This window comes from Mauremys reevesii, linkage group 6 (assembly GCF_016161935.1).
Source record: "Mauremys reevesii isolate NIE-2019 linkage group 6, ASM1616193v1, whole genome shotgun sequence".
NCBI classification, from domain to species: Eukaryota; Metazoa; Chordata; order Testudines; family Geoemydidae; genus Mauremys; species Mauremys reevesii.
Window position 1 is genome coordinate 44669042 of NC_052628.1, and position 16111 is coordinate 44685152.

Sequence of the window (16111 nt, forward strand, 5' to 3'; positions counted from 1 at the left end):
AGAAGGTCAGCTTTCACACTTGAGAGTTAGCAACTTACTCTCTGTAATGGTTATGGAGAAAAGCTTGGGGGGGTGGGGACCAATGGAATCCACATGCAAACTAAAGGCTCAGAATCCAGAAGATAAGTCTTTAGTTCACTTTATTATTTTTTTATCTCAATTTCTAAGCCTCTCTCATGATACTGAATGGGTGGAGTTGGCAATACTGCAATAACAAAATTATAGTTGTGAATATTCGTGGAGATTTACACAATTTTTTGTGGACACTGGTCTGTTTTGGTGCCTAACTGTAATTTTATTCAAATATTTAAAACAGAAGTATTTTAAAAAACAGAAACATTCCCTACAGCAGTTGCAAACCAAACACTGAATCATTGTAATAGTGTATGAAAGTGAATTTGAGTGGAATAAGTGAAATTGACCCATATTGTCATTGGCCAAGCTCAGAGAAATAAAAAGTCAATTGTAATTTTATTAATAAATATTATTTGTGATTCAGCTAAGACAAATGTTTTAAACCTTACAATTTTCTTAAAAATCAGCTTTTTCAAACTTCAGGATAAGTGTGTTTCTAGTTTTGGTGGATAGTTCAGGTCACCTCCTATTTTTATCTATGCCAGTTACTCTTCGTGGGAGTTTATTAGTTATACATTTGTTTTGATCTCCTGTTTGCACAGACCACTATTCTTCATTTTTTGTGTTTTCCGTTATATGCTATTGTAAACAGTTGGCCTTTATAAATCTATTATTCTTTGTAAATATTCACCATAATTTCCAGAAACCAGCTATCCAGGTCAATTTACCTTTTTGAATAGATGAACAATAAAGGATAAAAAATAACTTCCCCACACTTACTTGCTATTGAACAATTGATTAGGTCTCAGTTGGAACAGATGAATAAAACATCAAGGAATAAGATAACAGTAAAATACAATATTGAACCATCAGTACATTTATAAGTGCACCAATACACCTATCTAAGGATAAATCAGTGAGAATTAGCTGCAGTTTCTAAATGGCATTAGCAATCCAGACACAAAAGATGCATTTTCATGGGGTACCTGGGCAGTGGCTTTTGCAGTTGTTCCTCATTTTAAAAGAAGGGATCAGTAAAATAAAGTCAGTTGACTACCGCATAGTTTTGATTAATTACAGTCCACGAATAATAAATATAATGTAATTCCATCAATTGCATGACTACAGAGTTTGTGAAGAATTAAGCCAAAGATCAAAATAGGAGAGAAATATTTTTACTTACGTTGAGCATTACTTGTATTGGATCTAAGGATAAAGGGAGATCCTAATCCTAGTTGTGCTAGTGTAAATCCAGAGGGTGAATTCCTGGATCCATTAAGTCAATGGTAAACTCCCATAGATTTCATTGGATTCAGGTTTTCACCCAGATAACTCCAATATCTTCAGTGAACACAGAATGGGTTAGAAGGGACCACAAGGGTCATCTAGACTAACCCCTGCCAAGATGCAGGAATTGTTGGGTCTAAATCAACCAAGACAGATGGCTATCCAGCCTCCTTCTGAAAACCACCAATGAAGGACCTTCTGTGACGATCCCGCCTCCCCTCCCCCCTAGTCTGTTCTATTGTCCTACTGTTCTTACAGTTAGGAAGTTTTTCCTGAGATTTAATCTAAATCTGCTATCCTGTAGTTTGAACCCATTGCCTCTTGTCCTGCCCTCTGTGGAAAGAGAGAACAACTTTTCTCTATCTTTTTTATGGCAGTACAGTATTTGAAGACCACTATCATTTCCCTCCATAATCTCCTTTTTTCCAAATTAAACATGCCCAGTTCCTATAGCCTTTGCTCAGATAGCTTGCATTCCATCCCTTTGATCATCTTTGTCATTTGCTTCTGCATCCTTTCTATATATGCAGTTTCTTTGCATCCTTGCTATATATTGGTGACCAAAATTGCACACAGTACTCCAGTTGAGGCCTAACCAGTGCCAAGTAGAGTGGTACTATCACCTCCCCTGACTTACATGCTATGTCTCTGTTAATGCAACCTAAAATTGCATTTGCTTTTTTTTTTTTTTTGCAACAGCATCACATTGTTGCAAAAATACCCTAATTTATACTAGTTCAACTGAGATCAATGTCTCATCTCCTTTTTTTAATGGAGATATACCTATCTCCTAGAGCTGGAAGGGACCTTGAAAGGTCATTGAGTCCAGCCCCCTGCCTTCACTAGCAGGACCAAATACTGATTTTGCCCCAGTTCCCTAAGTGGTCTCCTCAAGAATTGAACTCACAACCCTGAGTTTAGCAGGCCAATGCTCAAACCACTGAGCTATCCCTCTCCCCTGCATATGTTACCTCTGACATCAGCAGCAAGTGGCACTGGTCTAAAATGAAGGAAATTAGTTTCATAACTGAAAGCTTTTCCTCACTTGTTTTGGCTAAATTTTAGAGTTAAAAGCATATTTCCACAATGTACCAAACTGATCCCTGAAGTCAACTGAGTTACACCAGGGATTAATTTGGCCATCCAAGTAAAAGTAATACCTAAACATTGCATACACAAATACAAAAAAAAAAAGAAAAAAAAAGAGAGGGCTACAGCCAGCACATGCTGTACTTTGGGCATTAAAGGTATAATCAATCTAGCCTCCTGTAATGTGACATGGCATTCAGCAGCTTGTGGTGCAGGATTAAGGAAACATTTGTAATAGCAAGTTTGAATCCAGAGCTATATTCTGGAGAAAGAGAATCACTCTTGTGGTTCCTGTTATAAGGTGATTCTATCAGTTGTAGAATAAATAATTGTATTGATTATTAATACAGGGGGTCCCCAGTATACGGCGGGGTTGCATCCTTGAAAAGGGGGATGGATACTGAAAGGACGGATACCGGGGAATTTTTCCCCAAAAGAAATAATGGTCTGCCCTGCCTCTTCCTGCCCCCCCTCCACCCTGGCCCCACCTCTTCCCACCGAGTTCTGCCCCCTCCTCCGAGTACACCCCATCTCCGCTCCTCCCAGCACCTCCTGAACGTCAGGGGAAGCACCCTAAGAAAAACTACGCAAAAGGTGAAGCGATGGATATGTGGATCAGGACCAATGTGAATTGGAACACGTTCCCCTATTGATGAGCAATGGATATGTGAAACAACAGATAAGGGGGAGATGTATACTGGGGACCCCCTGTATACAATAACCCCCGTAGCCTGTCATATAGAGATATAGATGAGAAGTATTGATTAATGCTGCAATGCAAATAGCAGGCTCAAATCCTGTATGACAAGGTTGTTTAGAATAACTAAGGTGTAGCTTTACATGAATAGCTTGATAAATGAACTAACAGACAAGTGACAGTATCATGACTGAGTATAGTGGGAAGTGAAAACCTCAAAACAAAAGTTATTGATATTTTAGGATAAGTTTAAGGAACAAAAAAACTGAAACTTTTATGTATTAACCACAGAAATATCATGGTAATTAATTGACAAATAGTAATGAGTTTGATGTAAATACTTAATTAACCTATAATAATTGGGGGACCTCAACAGAACTGGAGAGTGGAAGTTAAGATAAGGAAAAGGGGCTGAAGGATAAGGGGCATAAGATACCATGGGTGTCAGCATAACATATTACAGAGATGTTACCCCGCCTGGGGGAAACCAGGATGACAACCACTGATGATAGCAATGATGAGGATAATGACCGACACTTTGAGTTTCCCAGCAAGGGATAATGTGAATAATGCAAGGACAATTCTGTATTATCTCTCCCTCATTTTAGCTATAGTGCAGCATGTGAAATCCCGTTGTGCTTGTTAAATAAAATTTCTAGAAGTAAAGGTGTTATATTGCTTCTTGTGTGCCCCTCGGGGTACTCATTCTCATTACAATCTTTCTATAGTAGCTGACCTGGGGAAGTGACCCCCCTCAGTCCACTGCATGCTAAACTAAAGTGAAATTCCAAATGTTAGATGAGGCTACACTCCCTAGACTAAAAGGGTGGATCTGGGTCCTTTTTCTATTGTTGTCAGTCACACTCAGCTATCCCAGGATTAAGAGCCTAGCTATAGTAAGGTCATACTCAGATACAGATTTTAATGCAGAATTCCCAATCGGTTCCAATAGGAAGCCCATAATATTTAACAATTTATATAGTTTAACAAAATGTGCTTCCAGGTGCTCAACCACCACTGACACTTAATTGCATGTTAAAGCAGGATGGTTTGGTGGATAGGACACTAGACTAGGTGTCAGAAGACCTGGTGTAAAGTCCTGGTACCATTGAAATCAATGGCAGAACTCCTACTGAATTCACTTATGCCTGTATTCACTCCTGGTTTCTATTGCCAGTCTTACTGACCCACTAAGTGACCTTGAGCAAATCACTTTACCCCTCTGGCCCTCTGTTTCCCCTCCTACCCTTTGTCTGTCTTGCCCACATAGCATGTAAACTCCTCAGATCAGGGATGTGTTTGAACAACAGCTAATACAATAGGGCCCCAGTCTCAGCTGGAACCCATTGGCATTACAGTAATACAAAAATAATAACCATTGTATTGAAAACAGGACAGTGACTGTCAGCTAGTGGCAGATTTCAAAGTAAATCTGTTTTCACAGAACTGGGATGTTGAAGGTAGATGCTGATGAAACATTACTGTTACCTTTTCTTATCTGCTTTGATTTGCTTCCCTTTTAATTTTTGTGAAGGAATTAATTACAAAAGAACATAACTCTGCTTTAATAAAGTTTTCAGTAAGGCTGAAAGCATGTTTCAGTGGAGTGCAATGCACCCAAAACCAGTATTATGTATATTTTTTTAAACAGAAGTTTTGCATCCTTTCAACAAATAAAAAACACCACCACCACACAAACAAAAACAAAAAAGTGTGATTCCTTGAAAAATCTGAAAGGGAAGCATTAAGAGATCCAGTCAGTTCCCTACAATCATAGTGTCCTTCATGGACCATTATCACACACCAATATTTAATGTTACTAAATAAAGTCTGCAAATATACATATATGAAGTTAAAATAAACAAATTATTAAGATATTGGAACGCCTAGTCTTTAAATCCCAAATTTTCAACTTTAGATAATGAATATTGTTCAACAATGGACTTCTGTCAACTATGGTCTCAATGTAGAAATATTTTATTCAACATGTCAATAGACAAATTAATAACATTTTGTGCAGTGGTTCTCAACCTTTCCATAAGAACATAAGAATGGCCATACTGGGTCAGACCAAAGGTCCATCCAGCCCAGTATCCTGACTACCAACAGTGACTAATGCCAGGTGTCCCAGAGGGAGTGAACCTAACAGGTAATGATCAAGTGATCTCTCTCCTGCAATCCATCTCTACCCTCTGACAGAGGCTAGGGACACCATTCCTTACCCATCCTGGCTAATAGCCATTTATGGACTTAACCTCCATTAATTTATCCAATTCTCTTTTAAACCCTATTATAGTCCTAGCCCTCACAACATCCTCAGGCAAGGAGTTCCACAGGTTGACTGTGCATTGTGTGAAGAAGAACTTCCTTTTATTTGTTTTAAACCTGCTGCCCATTAATTTCATTTGGTGGCCCCTAGTTCTTATATTATGGGAACAAGTAAATAACTTCTCCTTATTCACTTTCTCCACCATGATTTTATATACCTCTATCATATCCTCCCCTTAGTCTCCTCTTTTCCAAGCTGAAAAGTCCTAACCTCTAATTTCTCCTCATATGGGACCTATTCCAAACCCCTAATCATTTTAGTTGCCCTTCTCTGAACCTTTTCTAGTGCCAGTATATCTTTTTTGAGATGAGGAGACCACATCGGTATGCAGTATTCAAGATGTGGACGTGCCATGGATTTATATAAGGGCAACAATATTTTCTCCATCTTATTCTCTCTCCCTTTTTTAATGATTCCTAACATCCTGTTTGCTTTTTTGACTGCCACTGCACACTGCATGGACATCTTCAGAGAACTATCCACGATGACTCCAAGATCTCTTTCCTGATTCGTTGTAGCTAAATTACCCCCCATCATATTGTATGTATAGTTGGGGTTATTTTTTCCAATGTGCATTACTTTACATTTATCCACATTACATTACATTTGCCATTTTGTTGCCCAATCACTTAGTTTTTTGAGATCTTTTTGAAGTTCTTCACAGTCTGCTTTGGTCTTAACTATCTTGAGCAGCTTAGTATCATCTGCAAACTTTGCCACCTCACTGTTTACCCCTGTCTCCAGATCATTTATGAATAAGTTGAATAGGACTGATCCTTGAGGAACAGTCCTAGGACTGATCCTTGAGGAACACCACTAGTTACCCCTCTCCATTCTGAAAATTTACCATTTATTCCTACCCTATGTTCCCTGTCTTTTAACCAGTTCTCAATCCATGAAAGGATCTTCCCTCTTATCCCATGACAACTTAATTTACATAAGAGCCTTAGGTGAGGGACCTTGTCAAAGGCTTTCTGGAAATCTAAGTACACTATGTCCATTGGACCTCCCTTGTCCACATGTTTGTTGACCCCTTCAAAGAACTCTAATAGATTAGTAAGACATGATTTCTCTTTACAGAAACCATATTGACTTTTGCCCAACAATTTATGTTCTATATGGCTGAGAATTTTATTCTTTACTATTGTTTCAACTAATTTGCCCAGTACTGACATTAGACTTACCGGTCTGTAATTGCCGGGATCACCTCTAGAGCCCTTTTTAAATATTGGTGTTACGTTAGCTATCTTCCAGTCATTGGGTACAGAAGCTGATTTAAAGGACATAGTTAGTAGTTCCGCAATTTCACATTTGAGTTCTTTCAGAACTCTTGGGTGAATGCCATCTGGTCCCGGTGACTTTTTACTGTGAAGTTTATCAATTAATTCCCAAACCTCCTCTAGTAACACTTCAATCTGTGACAATTCCTCAGATTTCTCTGGATGGCTCAGGTTTGGGAATCTCCCTAACATCCTCAGCCATGACTGAAGCAAAGAATTCATTCAGTTTCTCCGCAATGACTTTATCGTCTTTAAGTGCTCCTTTTGTATCGCGATCATCCAGGGGCCCCAATGATTGTTTAGCAGGCTTTCTGCTTCTGATGTATTTAAAAACATTTTGTTATTATCTTTGGAGTTTTTGGCTGGCTGTTCTTCAAACTCCTTTTTGGCTTTTCTTTTTACATTTTTACACTCAATTTGGAAGTGTTTATGCTCCTTTCTATTTACCTCACTAGGATTTGACCTTCACTTTTTAAAAGATGCCTTTTTATCTCTCACTGCTTCTTTTACATGGCTGTTAAACCATGGTGGCTCTTTTTTAGTTCTTTTACTGTGTTTTTTAATTTGGAGTATACATTTAAGTTGGGCCTCTATTACAGTGTCTTTGAAAAGTGTCCATGCAGCTTGCAGGGATTTCATTCTAGTCACTGTACCTTTTATTTAATTTAATTTGATTTCCTTTTAATTTCCAGACTACTGTATTTCTTTCACTAGGTTGATTTGTCTTGTCTACCCCAAGTTTCATCTCACTTAAACTACTTGCTTACAATAGACATAAAAATACAAGTGTCAGAGCACACTATTACTAAAAAATAGCTTACTTTCTAATTTTTACCATATAATTATAAAATAAAGTGATTTAAATATGAATATTTTACTTACATTTCAGTGTGATACTTGAGCCCGTTTTTCACTTGTGAGCCTTGTCTGAAGCCTGAGACCCAGGCAGCCCAGATGAAGCATGTAACTTAGCTTTGCCAGGCCCCCGGTGGCATGAAGTCCTGGGTAACTGTCCAGCCTGCCACTCCCTAATGCAGGTCCTGCATTTGTAACCCCCCCAACCCATCCCTCGCTCTCCAGTGGCTGTAACCCCCAGGTTGAGAAACGTTAGCTAGATGAGTAGAGTACCCCCTGGATGACTCTGGTTGAGAACAACTGATCTAGAGGATTCCATCTAGGGATCTCAAAGCACACCTCTTTGCAAACATTAATGAATTAAGTCTCAATATCTCCAGAATGTACAAATTAGTATTATACTCATTTTATAGAGGGGGAAACTAAGTGACAGAGCAGTTAATTGACTTGTCCAAGTCACACAGGAAGTCTATGACAAAGTCAGGAATAGCACAGTCTTGTTTCTTGCCAAGAGATTTATTTCTAGCAGTATTTTCAAAACTTTCCATATCATTCTTGCCTTTGGCTGACTCATTCTTCTTTCTTTTCTCAATGTCATTTCATTTATCCTGGAATATACTTGGCAAGTTATCCAGGTCATTTATCCTGGAATATACTTGGCAAGTTATTCTGTGATGCAACCACCTCACAAGGGATTATTTTGCCACCTTGCTGGAGTTCTAAGAATTGGTTCTCTTTGATCTTGCTGTTTAATTAATGCTCATCTGTGCACTGAAGTGGGGGGTTAACTACAATTTGAGTTTGTGTTTCAATGGCTTCACAAAGTCAGCACATGCTGACCTAGTTGTATTTTTGATCTGTAGCCATTTACATTCACCACCTCAGAGTATTCTAGGCAGCATTTCCCTGCTCCAATTTACCTCACAGACCATATCTTCTTGTTTGTTTCCTTCTCCCTTCACTCATCCAGCACCTGCTTCCTCTGGACTGCTTTCCGCAGTCACTGGAATCTTCTCCTCTACAACTTTTGCCATCTGGAATACCCTTCTATCTCCCTTCAAATCCATATTGAAAATATTTGTCTTTGCCTCTACATTTTCATCCACAGATACTAGTCAATTATTTCCACTATTGAATGGCTTTATAAAGACATATTCTTGTAATTTATATAGCACATTACTTTCTGATGGCTTAATTTTTAATGTTATACAGCATTTTGGGTTGCAGTTGATAGGACATAGTGATGCTTAGATATCATGGAGGGATGCACTAGAAATGCAGAGCTAGGTAGGAAATAAAGTTGTATCATCATTTGGATTACTCATTATCTAGCATTGCATTATGAAGTGATATAGGATGCAAAGGCATGAAGTGTACTAGAGGTTGTGGGCCAAATTGTGTCCTCAGTTCAAGGGGATTATATCAGTGCAAGTCCAGGGCACTGCCTGACTTGCTTTCTGATACAAGTTTCACTTGCTACAGTGCTACATTTGATTTTATATTGTCTATGAATATTTGTTTTAAAGTCTATGAACCCTGTTTTCAGCCAAAACAAATAGAGATATACCTTAGCATGCTAATGAATACTTCAAACCCTAACAAAAACTGCTCCATGAAGGATGTGAGTTTAAATTCAAAAGGACTTTATATCCAACTTATCCCCCGGATAGGCTCAAAGAGTTCTTTTGAAATGGATCAAAGATTCTTGAGATTACCCCATGCACCAATGCAAACTAGAAGGAAATTACAAGATTTTGCATGTGGATAAAGGAATAATGTGCTTTATCAAATTTATTGGAACTTTGAAATGTAGTTGTACTTGTTGATGGGTGCCTGGACTAAAGGATGAGACAATATACATCACGTGAAGTAAGCCTTTTAATACCCAAACTCTCAAAGCTGCACAGGACTGTAAGAAAAGTGAGGAAGAATGGAACTTAACACACTGTGCTGGAAAACACACGACCTGCTTCATTCAAGGAGACCAGAACACCTGGTTGCTCCAAGAAGAGCAACACTTCAGCTGGCCATACTTGCCACTGCAAGAAGCTCTTCAAGTGACATTTGTTTCTAGGAAAACATAGTACCTGAAACAAGAGATTTCCAGGTATCTAGAGTGCCTAGCTGACAGCCTGGCCAGCTGGCAAAGAGAGAAAAGTTGGTAATGTGTGAGGTCCATAGATAGCTTAATCAGAATTCTCTGTAACTAATGAAGCATAGGGACACACTAGCTATGCTCCCCACAGTGTTTAGGCTGGCTGTGCTCATGTTTTGTTTAACATATGTTTATGGTTTATGATTTTCTTGATTTTTTTCCTTATGCCAAAGAAGCGTTATTTTAAATAACTAGAATCGGACGTGGTGACTATTGGAGTTACCAGGCACCTTGGAGATTAGAAAGTTAACTTCTGACCTTAAGGCCTGGCTATAACAAGTGTAACTGAGTAGAAACTGGCCTTTTTAAAGCTTAGCTTGTAGGCTCGTTATGGCAAGGAGTAAGTCTAACAATAGGTTTTTAAAGCACCTTGTACATTTGGGAAATGGCTGCCTAGGAAGGAGTACTGCAGAAAGGGATCTGGGGCTCATAGTTGACCACAAGCTCAATATGAATCAACAGTGTAACACTGTTGCAAAAAAAGCGAACGTCATTCTGGGACGTATTAGGAGGAGTGTTGTAAGCAAGACACGAGAAGTAATTATTCCGCTCTACTTCATGCTGATTAGGCCTCAACTGGAGTATTGTATCCAGTTCTGGGTGCCACATTTCAGGAAAGATGTGGACAAATTGGAGAAAGTCCAGAGAAAAGCAATAAAATTATTAAAGATCTAGAAAACATGACCTATGAGGAAAGATTGAAAAAAAAATGGGTTTATTTAATATGGAAAAGAGGAGACTGAGATGGGACATAATAGTTTTCAAGTACATAAAAGATTGTTACAAGGAGGAGGGAGAAGAATTGTTCTTTTTAATCTCTGAGGATTGGACAAGAAGCAATGGGCTTAAATTGCAGCAAGGGAGGTTTAGGTTGGACATCAGGAAAAACTTCCTAACTGTCAGAGTGGTTAAAAGCACTGGAATAAATTGCCTAGGGAAGTTGTGGAATCTCCATCACTGGAGACTTTTAAGAGCAGGTTAGACAAACACCTGTCAGGAATGGATAATATTTAGTCCTGCCACGACTTCTCAAGGTCCCTTACAATCCTATGATTCTATGATTTACACTCACCACAAAGTTCACTTCTATTTATAGCAAATAAATAGTAATAGTGTTTTATTAATGAGGAAGCTGAATGAAAGATACATAAGCCCACCTGAAAACAGGATCTTGTGACATTTAATAATGTTTCACCTTTCCCTTCCTTACTATTTGTTTTTGAAGTACCACAATAAGTTAGTGACAGAGCCTCATTTGGATACAAAGAATGAAAATTCTCTCCAATTCTATTGATATCTTCACAAAGTATCTTTCAGGCACCCCAGTACCCATTCTAACCAGCTCTTCGTCCTGGCTCATTTAGTGTGAAATAAGACTTGAACCTGCCTCTCTTTCTCCCAAGAGAGATGGAGGCAATAAACACTGTATTGTTTGGTTTTGACAGAGCATCTGTTTTATGTATCAATGGAGACAAGTCAATTTAATACTGTCTGAGGGTTTACTTCAGTCACACATTTATCCTGAAGTCTTGTCACTCAGAAGACTGCTGCAGGAAATAAAAATGATGAGAAGCACTAGCACCTGTTCAGGCAGAGCCCCTACCCACTCAACCACTGCTCCCATTGCAAGTGGCTTGGAGTGGAGCTGGGAGAAAATTTTCTGATGGAACAGGTTTTCCCATCGGGAAATATTGGTTCCACAACATCAAAACGCTTTGCAGAAACAACTTGTGACATTTTCTAAGGGCGCTTATCAAAACACATCATTTCTATAAGATCAGAATGTTTTGTTTCAATAGTGTATGCAATGTAATAGCTGCGCTGGTCCCAGGATATTCGAGAGACTGGGTGAGGTAATGTCTTTTATTGGACCAAGTTCTGTTGGTGATGGAGAAAGACAAGCTTTTGAGTTTACACAGCTAATCTCAAAAGCTTCTCTCTCTCTCCCCAACAGAAGTTGGTACAGTAAAAGACATTACCTTGTCTCTTCTTTCAATTATGTCACTTCAGCAGCTGCACCAAATGAAAAACCTTCCACCTAAAATTCAGTCTGCTATTACTAGATGTAGTATAACACCACTGAGCATTTGCAAAAGAAAGGCCTGATGCAAGAACGGATATGTTTAGAACAAATATCTACAGCCCACCAAAGAAGCGGTAATCGAAATGTCTTGTAGTACTTAGTCAACACCTTACAGAAGTCTAAGTATATTAGATCAGCAATATTATCCTTATCAAGGAAATTTTTCATCTTAATACATTAAAGGGTAGAAGGGACCACTGAGTTTGTCTTCCTGCAGAACACAGGCCACAAAACCTTACTAACTCCAGCATCAATCCCATATCTTCTGGTTGAGCTAGAGCAGCACTTACATTTTCTCTCTCCCCAGAGCTGCACCAGGAGTCTCTACAAGACTAAAATTACATGGCACTGTAGTACAATGCCCTCATTTTCCATCACAGAATAAACTAGAGTCTTGGATTTCTCCCAGAAGTTCCCAACTACTTCAGTTTCAAAAAACATATTAAAACAAAGATAACACATTTTGTATACAGCTCAAACAACCGTCCTCGGTAGGTCAAGAGAGCTAGCATTTTATGGTCTAAGCATAGTTAGAACGATTCTCTACTGTGTTTGAACTCCACTCAGGTGCAGCAGACACTGTCAGGAAGCAAGTTGCTGCTCCCTGATTCTCAGCTTCCTGGACCTAGTATAATTTAAAGTTGGGGGATGGGTGGGGAGTTTAATTTATACCTGTGATGTAAGGAACCTGAGGGACCATAAATTATGCCAATGAAAAATTGGACATAGTGGGGTCTTGCTCTGTCCTTTCCTTCCCATGGTGCCTGGAGAGGAGGTTCTAGCAAGGAGGCAATGGAGTAACCTCTTCCATCTTTAAACTGGCAGACTCTTACCCTACACAGGGGAAGTTGTCCACCGCAGATCTGCTGCCACCTTTAATTCTCTTTGCACCACATATGCAGGAACACAGGTTTCATATTAAGGTAGGCTAGGAATGCACTATTCATTATTTATTCTTAAAATGTATCTTCTTTAAAGAACATATTGGATCAAACATAGCCTATAGAAATCCTGGAAAATTAGGAGCTAACTTTTACCTATTCATCCAGTTATTGCTCATTCTAAAATCTTCTCATTTTCCTTTTCTCTCATATAGATATAGAATAGATCATGATCTTCAACTTCAAATGTGTATTGACAATTTTTTTGGTGTTTAGAGATACAATAAAGTTTTTACCCTACAATAGAAGTTACCTTTTTAGAGGGGAGTTCATTGGATTTAACTATATAAAATTAGATCAAAGACAAAAATAGCAGTTAGGATCCACAAAAGTTAACTGTTCGTTATAGTTATTAGGTTAAAAAGACACTTAAGGAACTGGCTGTGAATTGATCATGCACATCATTTTTAAACAAAAAGTCTTTCAGGTGCACTAAAGGGAATAGTGCAAGTGTAGTTTGATTGGTCTTATGGTAGCATTAATAAATGCACGACTCTTGGAAAAGTGGTAGTTTAGGAAATGATAAGTGGAGACTGCCAACAATGTTATTTTGCATGATTGCACTGTAATTATTTTATGTCATTGAATCAAGCTGTGCATGATTAAAGGCTATTTTAATTCTAATGACAAATAATGCATTTTTGTATTGCTAAAACACTGTACAAGACTACCATCATTGGGTCTGGTTACAATTAACCATAAATCTTCATTAACAGCAATTATGGAGAAGTGAAAGCTGCTCTATAGTTAAAGCTGACGTTCGTGTCCCATTATAAGCTATTTATGTTTTAAAAAACCTACCTTCCCCCCTAAAAAAAATAAATCAGTTTCCCTAAAATTTCCATGCAACTTTTCATTACAAGATAGAATTTCTCTTGGAAGTCTAGTAAAATTCAGAAAAGTTATGGTATTTCCAAAAATTCCCTCTCATTTACTATTCAAACATGTTCTTAACTCTGATTTTGGCTCACAGTGCCAGTATATGCAAAGTGATTTGGCCTGCAAATTCTGAATTCATTTTTTTGGCCCTACTGAGTTACCTTTTGGCAATTATTGGCAGGGAGGGGGGAAAATAGTGGGAGTCTAAAATAACTGTTTATGAATTTGTAAATTACTTAGAGAGCAATGTTTATAATAATATTAAGAGGCATAAGAAACAAGGTGCTAAGTTTTAACTGTGTGGATAATTAACCACTGGAAAAAACTTAGCTAGGGATGTGGTGAATTCTCCAGCACTGGAGGTCTTTAAATGAAGATTAGATGCCTTCCTAAAAGACATGCTGTATCTCAAATAAACATTATAGGCTTAGTACAACCAGGCCCTCTCAGAGGTCCAGAGAGGCCCAGGCCACTTTCAGCTTTTGAGGCCACTAGCCATAATAAAAACAAAAAATAATGACACATGAAAACAAAATAAGGCACCAAAAAAAGAGTGAGACATAATTTGAATTTTTTTAACAAATGCTTTTCTAGCCTTTTTCTGTGCAAATGCACTAATTATTGAGGAAAAATCTAGCTTTCACGCAATGTCACAGTTGCTATTAAGCATGGCGAGCCCATTCAAAAGCTTTCGCCCCATAGTTGAATGGTGATAGTTCTTAAACTGCTTCAACATGTCGAAGGTGCATTCACCTGAAGCCACTGATGCAGGCAAACACCCCAGAGAGTCCAAGTTTGCATATTTCTTGAAGCAATTCCTTTGGCTTGCAATCCAATTTAAAGTTCATGAATACATTTGTTTGAGGAAGTGAGATCTTTTGAGATTTCTTTGTTGTACTGTTGCTGAAATTGTTCAGCTGAAGAAAGTAGATCTTCATTACTCAGTCTGTTGAACTGCCAAAGAAACCCAAAAAGGGTACAAATTAGTTGCAGTGACTCAAATCGACGTGTAAGACCTGATTGAATAGAGTTAATGATGACAAGGAAAACACTGACTCTATAATGCTGCTCGGCATCGGATTCAGGAGGTAAGTTGCGTTTGGTGGAGAACTCAGATGAAATGCCAATATTCTGTGCGACTAATTTGGACTCAGTCAGGATCGCATCCCATTCTTCACAAATCTGTTGAATGTCATTGATAACACTTTCAATGTTATCCCTCTCAACATCAAGTGTAGCATTGTGTGCTTCAATTACCAGGTTAATTTGGTGGATCAATGTAAGTAGCTTCAACCACAGAGATGACATCAGAATGCATTCAAATTTGGACATGTGCTTCTGAACAGACTGAAGTCCAGTTCAAGCCTGTGCAGTGTGATTGAGAGAGTCAAGCTAATTTAAAGACTTTCTCATTGAATTCAAATGCTGTGCAACTGGTTGAACACCATCAATCCGTGCATACCATCTAGTTTTGGACATCCCATGCAGTGAAACGGGACGATATTGCTTCAGAATTTCCCACCTTTGTGGACTGCTACTGAAGAGATTGTACATTTGCTGAACAGTTCCAAAGTAAGTAATTGCCTCCTTGCTTGATTCAGCACAATCAACACCTACAAGATTTAGTGTGTGGTTTCCACAGCTGGAGAAAATACAGTCTGAATTATGCTCAAGCAGAACTGCTTGTACACGTTTGTACTTCCCAGCCATATTAGTTCCATTGTCATAGGCTTGACCAATGCAGACTTGAAAATCTAACTTAAAACCTTCTAGATTCCTAGTACTTTGAGCAGCAATTTCTTTTCCAGTTTTTCTTGTGAAATTATCAAACAAAATAAACCTTTCTTCTATTGAAAATTTTGAGCTGGCTACAGTCTTAACATATCGAATAACCATAGTAGTCTGTTCCTTGTGAGAACAATCTGGAGTGGCATCAACAATGATTGATTGAAAAAGACTTGGCATTTCGAATCTCATCAATAATTGTTGTTTGTACAAATGACCCACACAGCTCAATAAACTCATTTTGTATATGTGTGGAGAGATAATGGACTTGCATGCGCTTTTGACTCTCTTGCGATTCCTGAACATGTTTAACACACTCTGATAAAAGTGGGTCATATTTGCTGAGGAGCTCAACTATGCCTAGAAAGCTTCCATTTGCATGATCGCCAATACGTTGACTGGAACCAAAGAAAGCCAATCCCCGCTCAGAAAGAAAAAGGATGACATTCTGGATGCGCTCAAGAAGTTTTTGCAGTTATTAGTTTCTGTAGAGAGTTCAGTCAAGAGTAAATTCTCAACTGAACTTTCAGCTGATGCTGCCCTACTGGCTGATTTTCAGGCAACATAATTGTCTTTGTGTGATGTTGATCTCTTGTGTGATGGTATTCGGTCTTTCAACTTCCTCCAACCTCTGTTGATGCTCCATTCTGATTGCT